The sequence below is a fragment of the Symphalangus syndactylus genome, chromosome 1 (assembly GCF_028878055.3).
Source record: "Symphalangus syndactylus isolate Jambi chromosome 1, NHGRI_mSymSyn1-v2.1_pri, whole genome shotgun sequence".
Taxonomy (NCBI): domain Eukaryota; kingdom Metazoa; phylum Chordata; class Mammalia; order Primates; family Hylobatidae; genus Symphalangus; species Symphalangus syndactylus.
This window is the reverse complement of record NC_072423.2, coordinates 152,979,264-152,988,631: the sequence shown is the minus strand read 5'-3', so window position 1 is coordinate 152,988,631 and position 9,368 is coordinate 152,979,264. Positions and strand designations below refer to the sequence as shown.

Genomic DNA, 9,368 nt, shown 5'->3' with positions numbered 1-9,368 from the left:
TTCCTTGTGTGCTGTACTTTGTCTTGATTTCCTGTACTCTGCACCAAACCGGGAGATAGTAAGATCTCAAAAAAATCATTTTTTTGGGAAATGGGATCAAGAGGGTTTTTGTTTGCTTGTTTGTTTGAGAGAGGGTCTGTTGCCCAGGCTGGAGTGCAGTGGTGTGACCTTGGCTCATTGCAGCCTTGACCTTCTGGGCTCAGGTGATCCTCCCACCTCAGCCTCCTGAGTAGCTGGGACTGCAGGTGCACACCACGCCTAATTTGTCTATTTTTTGTAGAGATGAGGATTCACCATGTTGCCTAGGCTGGTCTCAAACTCCTGGGCTCAAGCAGTCCTCCATCCACCTTGGCCTCCCAAAGTGCTGGGATTACACGCATGAGCTGCTGTGCCTGGCTAAGGTTTTTTATTGTTATTATTATTATGAAAAATTTTCAATATATATAAAAGTAGCCTAGTTTAATGAGCTATCATATACCCATCACATAGGTTTAAAAACTATTAACATTTGCAATATTTACTCCATTTGTTTTTCTTAAGTATTTGAAAAATAGTTTACAGTAGTTATGTAATTGCATCATGATATTCATCCTTACGTAATTTACTTTCCGTCTAAAAACATGAGGGCATTTTTTATATGATCATTGTCATACCTAATAAAATTACCAGTAATTCCTTAATATACTCTAAGGTCAAGTTTACATTCAGATGTCCTAAAAATGTCAATAGTGATTATTTTTTTCTTTGAGCAAAGATAATAAGATCTCAAGGTTTAATGACAGAGATTCCATGTTAAGCCTGATGTCTAAGCTCTGTGGTCCATTGTGGCTTTACTTGAAAGTCTCAGGCTAGGCATGGTGGCTCACACCTGTAATCCCAGCATTTTGGGAGGCCAAGGTAGGCAGATCATGAGGTCAAGAGATCAAGACCATCCTGACCAACATGGTGAAACCCGGTCTGTATTAAAAATACAAAAATCAGCCAGGCGTGGTGGTGGGCGCCTATAGTCCCAGCTACTCTGGAGGCTGAGGCAGGAGAATCGCTTGAACCCGGGAGGTGGAAGTTGCAGTGAGCTGAGATTGCATCAATGCACACCAGCCTGGGTTGCAAGAACGAGACTCTGAAAAAAAAAAAAAAAATCTCTCACTGTGGTCTCATAATAAAAGGACACTCCATTTTCCATCTGGCCCCTGCTCCTTAATGTTAGCCCCCTTCTGTGGGGAGGAGGGGGTGACCTTCAGCGCAGGTTCAAGCATTCCCAGGGCTGGTTCTGATCCCGATAAAGCCCATCGTCATGAGTGAATGCTTCCCTTGCAGGTTATTCGAAGTATTGGAAATAGTGCACGTGGAGCGTCCTCGTGATGCCTGGGATGGTAGTGAATATTTATAGGTTTCTTTTAGTGCCTTTAAGTGTTTTCCGTAGTTCCATGTTTCTACAACCCTTAGGAACATCAGAATCGTGTGTGTGGGTGCTTATTAGAAAAACCAATTCCTGGAGCTCACTCCCAGTGACTCCCTATCCGATGATTAGGGGCTTAGCTAGGACCTATGTTTGCAAAAGCTCCCAGCTGATCTCATGCAGCCAGCCTGGCTCTGGCTCTGGCTCTGGGAGCTGGGTTGAGAACTAGTCTTTGGTGCTATTCTGCTGAAACTTCAAGTTGGGCTCTTTGACTCCGTCTTGTACTGTCATCCTTGTATTCAGGTCTGTTCTTCCCCTGGATTGTAAACTCCTTGATGTCTGGGTCATCTCAGCTCATGAGCTGAGCTTTCAATGGGTGCTCAGTGGAACAGGTGCTAAATGGAATCAGGCTCTAGGGAGGCCAGCGTGTGTTGGTGAGAGAAAAAATCATTTTAAAAAGAATCTTTTTGCCCTTCAGTTGTGTTTGCCATGAGTTAATGTGACTTACTCTAGTGGAAGCCAGTGCAGCTTAAGTGGAGGTCTTGCCCTGAAATGGAGCCAGGTTATGGATCAGCAGAGCTGCCAAAAACGTTTTGGGGGAAATGTTTCTGTGTCACCCTCAGTTGATTGAACTCAAGTTTTCACTCCCGTTTAACACCACGTGGGGGCTCTTCTGACTTCTGCGGAGTGGGTATGATCAGATCTTCTGTAAAAGTGTAAGTGAGGAGGCTGGGCACGGTGGCTAACACCTGTAATCTTAGCATTTGGAAGGCTGAGGTGGTCAGATCACTTGAGGCCAGGAGTTTGAGACCAGCCTGGCCAACATGGTGAAACCCTGTCTGTACTAAAAATACAAAAATTAGCCAGGCATGGTGGTGCATGCCTGTAATCCCAGCTACTCGGGAGACTAAGGCAGGAGAATCACTTGAACCTGGGAGGTGGAGGTTGCAGTGAGCTGAGGTTGCACCAGTGCACTGCACTCCAGCCTGGGTGACAGAGCGAGACTCCATCTCAAAAAATAAAAAAGTGTATGTGAGGAAACTGGGATTGAGCTTGGGGATGTTGGGGGATGGAGGTACTTCATCTACTGAACAAAAACCATGGGATACCAATGCTGGAGGAAGAAGCATCATCCTCAATTTCTTCTAACTCAACCACGCGTGAGATGGGGACTTGGTGTCCGAGAGAAGAGCCTCCTTTTAGGTCTTCAACCTTGATGAAACCATTTCTGAATTCCTCATACACATATAATCAGGTGCTATGAGTGGTACTGATTGGATAATCTTTCTGTCATTTCCTGTGCTAAGAAGGAAAAGATATGTACAGCCAACTTCCTTGAGGGTTCGTTCTTTTGCATCAAGGTGTCTCAAACTCCTGCCCTTAAAACACCTGTAAGAGAATCATCCAGGATGCTTGCTCGCTCTGCATACAGACACTTTAGAATCAGAGTCAGAATCCCTGGGGCTGGAACCACAAAATGAAATGACATTTCAACAAGTTTGTCATCACGTAAGAGAGAATAGGTGAGTATTTGAATACCTATAATACCAAGTAGATTCAAAAAGAATGACTTGATTATTTTAAATGTTGTGTTTTAAAAAATTTAATACAGAAAAGGCTGGGTGCAGTGGCTCACACCTGTAATCCTAGCACTTTGGGAGGCCAAGGCAGGTGGATCATTTGAGGTCAGGAGTTCAAGACCAGCGTGGCCAAAAAGGTGAAACGCCGTCTCTACTAAAACTACAAAAATTAGCCAGGCGGTAGTGGTGCGTGCCTGTAATCCCAGCTACAGGGGAGGCTGAGGCAGGAGAATCGCTTAAGCCTGGGAGGCAGAGGTTTGGTGAGCTGAGATCGTACCACTGCACTCCAATGTGGGTGACAATTGTTTAACCACCACCAAAGTGGGTTCTGAGCCCAAATATTAATATGAAGGACATTGGTGACATTGTCTCAAAAAAATTAATGAATACAGAAAAGTACAAAAAGGGAGAGAAGTCACCCCAAATCTCATGACCCCAAGAAATAAACCTCCTTAATATTAAGTGAACAGCATTCCTTGCTATGCACAAAGATGGCTAGAGACATGAACAGACATCACACAAAATGAGATTTTAAAAACAAGAAGTAGCAAATTGAATGCTGTGTAAATTTATCAGAAGAAAAAGAAACGACAGTGAAACTGAAGGAACTGGTCAACTCAGATAAATGTAGTTTTTCCTCACTAAAAATCAGTTTCTAGAACATTTAAGAAATCAAAGATGAAAAATATTAAGATGTTTTATATATATGTAAAAGTCTTTACAGTTGAGTGATCATCTCATGAAAAATTTGTACGGTCACTGCAAATAAAGTCATTGCAAAATCTTTACTCCTTTTGCTTTTTGCCAGCACCGACATTGGCCTTTGCAGTCTCTCGACTTCATTCTGCCCTTGCATTCCTTTTGCTGTTTTCTCGAGGTCGTCGTCTTCTCATGCCAGCCATGTCTTGCAAATGTATGTTTGAGTTCATTTTTCTTTGCATAATTGAAAGAACCAGATAGCATGCCGAAGCCCATTGTTTAACCACCACCAAAATGAGTTCTGAGTCCAAATATTAATATGAAGATGACATCCATTGTGGTCTAGTACATTTTGTTGCCTTTCCGGGGTGAAGGACATTGGTGACCATTGTTTCCTCTGGAGCGGTCAGTTGGTCATGAACTTCCTGGTCCAGATAGTTACTGTGTCATTCATCATGGTGGTTGATCCTCAGGTAGTTAGGGAGGAAAATAAACAAGAAATTGTATATTTAAAACCACATTTCAATTTTAGACCTGATTAATTGACTTAATAAAGGGCATTAGCACTTCTACTTCCTACAGTCCCTCCCTTTACCTCTGGAAACTAGTTATTTCTAGGTTGTTTTATGTTGTTAAGGTTGACCACCTTTTCTTTCTGCTCTGCAATCATAGTCCTATTTTTAAATGGATTCACCTCTCATCACTAATCTTTTGTCATTGTCATTCAATTCACAAGTTGCTTATTTTTTAATTTCTTGACTAAATTTTATTATGAAGCCTTTTTTTTAAAAGAGCTCAGAAATACTGTATTCTCTAAGTTCTTGAACATGTGATAGTGTCTTTTGCCTATTTTGATTGGGCAATAATTTAGCTGGCTATAAAATTCTTGGATTATACTGTGTTTCCCTTAGAAATTATAGACACCCATCCACTGACTTATTTCATTGGGTTTTTTTTTTTTTTTTTTGAGATGGAGTCTCACTCTGTCACGCAGGCTGGAGTGCAGTGGCGCCATCTCAGCTCACTGCAAGCTCTGCCTCCTGGGTTCATGCCATTCTCCTGCCTCAGCCTCCCGAGTAGCTGGGACTACAGGCGCCCACCACCACACCTGGCTAATTGTTTGTATTTTTAGTAGAGACGGGGTTTCACCGTGTTAGCCTGGAGGGTCTCGATCTCCTGACCTCGTGATCCACAGGCCTTGGTCTCCCAAAGTGCTGGGATTGCAGGTGTGAGCCACCGTATGAGCCCAGCCTCATTGTGCTTTCTACTAACCCCCTTTCCCTGGCCTCTTCCATCTTGTCTTCTTCTTTCCCAGTAGTTTCTTCATGAAGAGGCTATGTGCTATATTCCATGAGATATTTCACACTCAGAGAAGACTTCTTTTATACTCTTTTGATTTTTTGTTTGTCTGGGAATCACTGCCTTGATTTATAAGGGAGTTTGTAATAAATACAGTAAAAGAGAAACACACAACGTATTTTGAGACATCAGCGAAGGGAGAAACCAATTCTATTAATATTTGGGGTTAGCAGGGAAGGCTTAGTTAAGAGGTAACATTTGAAATAAGCCTTGAAATAAGGGAAGGATTTGGCCATGCAGTAATGGCGAGAGAGTAGAAGCAAGGCATGAGGGTTAATGTTATGTATCAATTTGACTGGGTTGTGGGGTGCCCAGATATTTGGCTACACATTATTCTGGGTGTGTCTCTGAGGTATTCTGGATGAGGACAACGTTTAATTGGTAGACTGAGTAAAGCAGATTGTCCTCCCCAATGTGGGTGAGCCTCATCCAATCTACTGAAGGCCTGAACAAAACAAAAAGGTAGAGTCACAGAGAATTTGCTCTCTTTACCTGATTATGTTTTAGCTGGGACATCAATCTTCTCCTGACTTTAGATATGGACTCGAGTTGGAACTATATCCTTGGCTGTCCTGGGTCTCCAGCTTGCTGGCTGCAGACTCCAGGACTCCTTAGCCTCCATAACCATTTGAGCCATCCCTTACAACAAATCAATCTGTCTCTCTCTATGTGTATAGCTCTACCTCTATTTCTCTCCTCTTTGGAGAACCTATAGTAATACACAAGGTTATATTAGAGAAGAGGATGAGCCAAGGAAAAGCATGGAGGCAGAAAAGTGTGAAGAGGGTTTGGGAAGACTGGGGTCCTGATGGGAAGTTTGGATTTCACTGTGTGTAGCATGGAGATTCCTTGAAAATATTCAAGAGGTGAAAATTGTATTTGTGGAAGAACACTAGGAGTATGTGAAAAGGAAAACACTCACTCCATTTTAACTCCACCGAAGGGGGCATCAAAGGGATGCACTGGGGACATGGGTTGGAGGGTAGTTGAGGCCATATCTGGAGGATCTTTACTTCTAGGCTGAGTCTGAAGTTCTCTTTCTGGGGAGTGGGAGATCATTACAAATCTTTGAGCTCCACTCAAGAGATGGTTTTGCTAAGAATGGCAGGGTGGTGGTGGTGGGAAACTGGTAGCATGAATTCTAATTGGGCTTCTGTCATTCTAGCTGAGAAAGTTGGGGAATGGACTTCCAGTAGAATAGTAGAGATCTGGGAATCAACTGCATGGAGGAGGTAGTTATAGGTGATGAGATGGTTCAGGGACAAAGTTTGGTAGAAGGAGAAAAGATACTAGGCTGATACAAAAATAATTGCTATTTTTGCCATTACTTTTAATGGCAAAATCCGCCATTACTTTTGCACCAGCCTAATAGGATGCAAACTTCGGGGCCATCTGCATCAGAGGGTTTGATGAAGATCAACAAAGTTTGGGAACACAAAGGAGCGGGGAGGGTAATGACTTGAGGGCATAGCAGGGATGATCAAGGTTTCTCTTGTTAGCATGTGGAGACTTAAGCATGATTATATGTTAAACACTTGGCACATACATGGTACAAAATGTGAGTGAAATGATGAGTGAAGGTGGTGAGTCATGGGAGTTCCAAGGGAACGGGTGATAAATGGAGGTCTCAGATGAGGCACAAATAGAGAAGGTAGCTTGGGAAAGGAGAAGGATGCTTCTCCTTATAAGATGGGAAAGGCAGAGGAACAGGGTCACGATACAGTGATCTAGGGGTAAGATGGAAGTGAGTTGAGAGAACTCAACTCTGGGCTCTGAAACCCCTAGGGATGGGTTTGGGGGCTTTGAGATACGGAAGAGGTTTAAAGTCAGTTGTTATAGCAAATATGGTTTGGAATTTATTTGTGATGCTTAAAAATATTGCTGAACAGAAGTGAAGTCTACCCTAGAGTTGGATGGTGAGATTATTTAGTGAAACTACCAGATCCATGTTGTGATTCTTTCCAGTATCATTCAGCAGCCCTTGGGCAATTGCGGGGCAAGTCATCAATGGGGTATGGAGATTTTCCAGGTGGGTGTGGTTGAAGGCAGGGAAGAATGCGTTTAGGAGCACATTACAAGAAGGTGACTGTAAGGTCCAGGCTGAGCAGGAAGGTAAAGCAAGAAGGAAACATGAGGTTGTGAAGAGAAGTTTAGAGGGATGAGGAGGCAGGAGAGGTGAACAGTTGCAGGATGTAGCTAGAGTGGCAATGTTAGATCTTAGGGCCAGAGAGCTTTACAGTGATGATGAAGATCAAAGGGCATTAGAATCAAGCTATAAAGAGCCACTGTTTGATGTTGGGATGTAAGGATGCTGCAGGTGGATGTCTGCGCATTGATGGTGAGAACGTGGTCACTCTGGCCCTGCTGGGTTTTTGCTAAGGAGACTGTGCTCTGTTCTTGGGGCCGTTTTCATCACCTGATTAGAGCAGTGGTCCCCAAATGGTGTTCTTTGGACCATCTGTATAAAATGTTCATAGGCCAAGGATAAAATGGAAAAACAGAGACAATGTCACAGAAATGTGCCCATTGTTGAAAGACCACCAGCTGTCCTTTTTGGAGGATTATTCTTTATTCTAAAAATGTATATATTCTATTCTATTAAAATATTTTTGTATTTGCATTTTTTTCTCTTTTATGAAATGCCATGGGGTAGAAATTTATAATGTATCCAATTCTCCTGTCTCCATGCATTGCAGTGTGGTGGGGGAGGGGATGTGGCTAGTACTGGCCAACAGGCTGGGGGCAGAGGTGCAGTGTGAGACTTCTAGGCTGGAGCATTTAATTCTTAGTACAAGGCTGTCAAGCATTCTTCTCCCTCTGTTCCCTGCTTGGTGATACTTGAGGTAATGCAACCAATATTAGCCTTAGTCTTAGGGCAAGTTTGATGGAAAACAGAGCACACCACACCTCCCTGCAGATGTAGCATGAGTGAGAAAAACAACTTCTGATGTTTAAAGTTACCAAGATTTAGGAGTTGTTTGTTATTGCAGCAAAACCTAACCTATTCTGACCAATCATGGTGGAATTTCTGTGTGTGTGTGTGTGTGTGTGTGTGTGTGTGAAACTGGTAGTTTAAAAAAGTTCCTTCTGCCGGGCACGGTGGCTCACGCTTGTAATCCCAGCACTTTGGGAGGCCGAGGCGGGCGGATCACGAGGTCAGGAGATCGAGACCACAGTGAAACCCCGTCTCTACTAAAAATACAGAAAATTAGCCGGGTGTGGTGGTGGGTGCCTGTAGTCCCAGCTACTCGGAGAGGCTGAGGCAGGAGAATGGCTTGAACCCGGCAGGCGGAGCTTGCAGTGAGCCGAGATTGCACCACTGCACTCCAGCTTGGGCGACAGAGCGAGACTCTGTCTCAAAAAAATAAATAAATAAAAATAAAAATAAAAAAGTTCCTTCTTACCAAAAAGAAAAAAAATAGCAACCTTATGTTGGTTCTCAAATTAAAAAAATATTTTTACTGGTTTATAAAGTAGAAAAATCTGAGAATCTGTAGCTTAGAGAACTACAGTGTGGGATGTCTGTAAAGACCAGGTTATTTTATCAGCTCCTAACACCCCTTTATAGAAGCTTAGCCAAGACTTGGACTATTTCAGTCTTTCCCATTCCACATTCCATGGAATCTTGAAGAGACATTGATGAAACGGTGCAGCCATGAACCACCATCACTCAATCCTAGTGGCAGAATCCCCCTTTTACTGCAGAATGCACTTCTTGCTACAGTGATACTTGAACCCCTCTGATATATTCTGTACTAATTATATTAAAACATGACCAATGCTTTTGCTTTGTTGTCCCCCAAATTAAACACCTTAATCAGGCGAACCCAGAGAATTGGATTTAGTGTGACTGATTCCCAACTTTCAGTAAGAACATAATTATATTTTTTCTCCAGTTCAAATAAAAGAAAATTGACAAATGCTGATCAATATGTGTAGCTCAGGAGGTAGAGCCTGCTTTGAGATGCAGAAGTGTTTGTTTTTTTTTAGATCTATATTCTTGAGTAAAGAAAAAATCCATCTCTCTTTCCTAGAGGGGAAGACTTTCAGAGCTGGGCTTGGCAACAGCCTGCCTATCAGAGGCTGAATTAAACAAATAGGTACCTCCCTGGAGTGAATAGTGCATTTCTCCTGTTCGGGGGACTGTGCTTTTATGGTGGAGTTTGCTTACTGTCTTGGTCTCTGCATGTGTATATCTGTGGGTGGATGTCTGCATGTGAATGGCAGTGTATACCTGTGTGGGTGTGTACAAAATTCCCACGTGAATCTCAGCTTTGTGGGGATCTCCAGGTCTTGAGCCCAGCAGATGCCATTTGAAGAAAAATCACTTG

At 42.9% G+C, this 9,368-nt stretch overlaps 1 pseudogene; it reads right to left on the bottom strand.

The window, feature by feature from the left end:
* Positions 1–3,653: 3,653 nt before the first annotated feature.
* LOC129487723 (small ribosomal subunit protein eS24-like) overlaps positions 3,654–9,368 on the bottom strand; it is a 54,777-nt pseudogene continuing 49,062 nt past the window's right edge.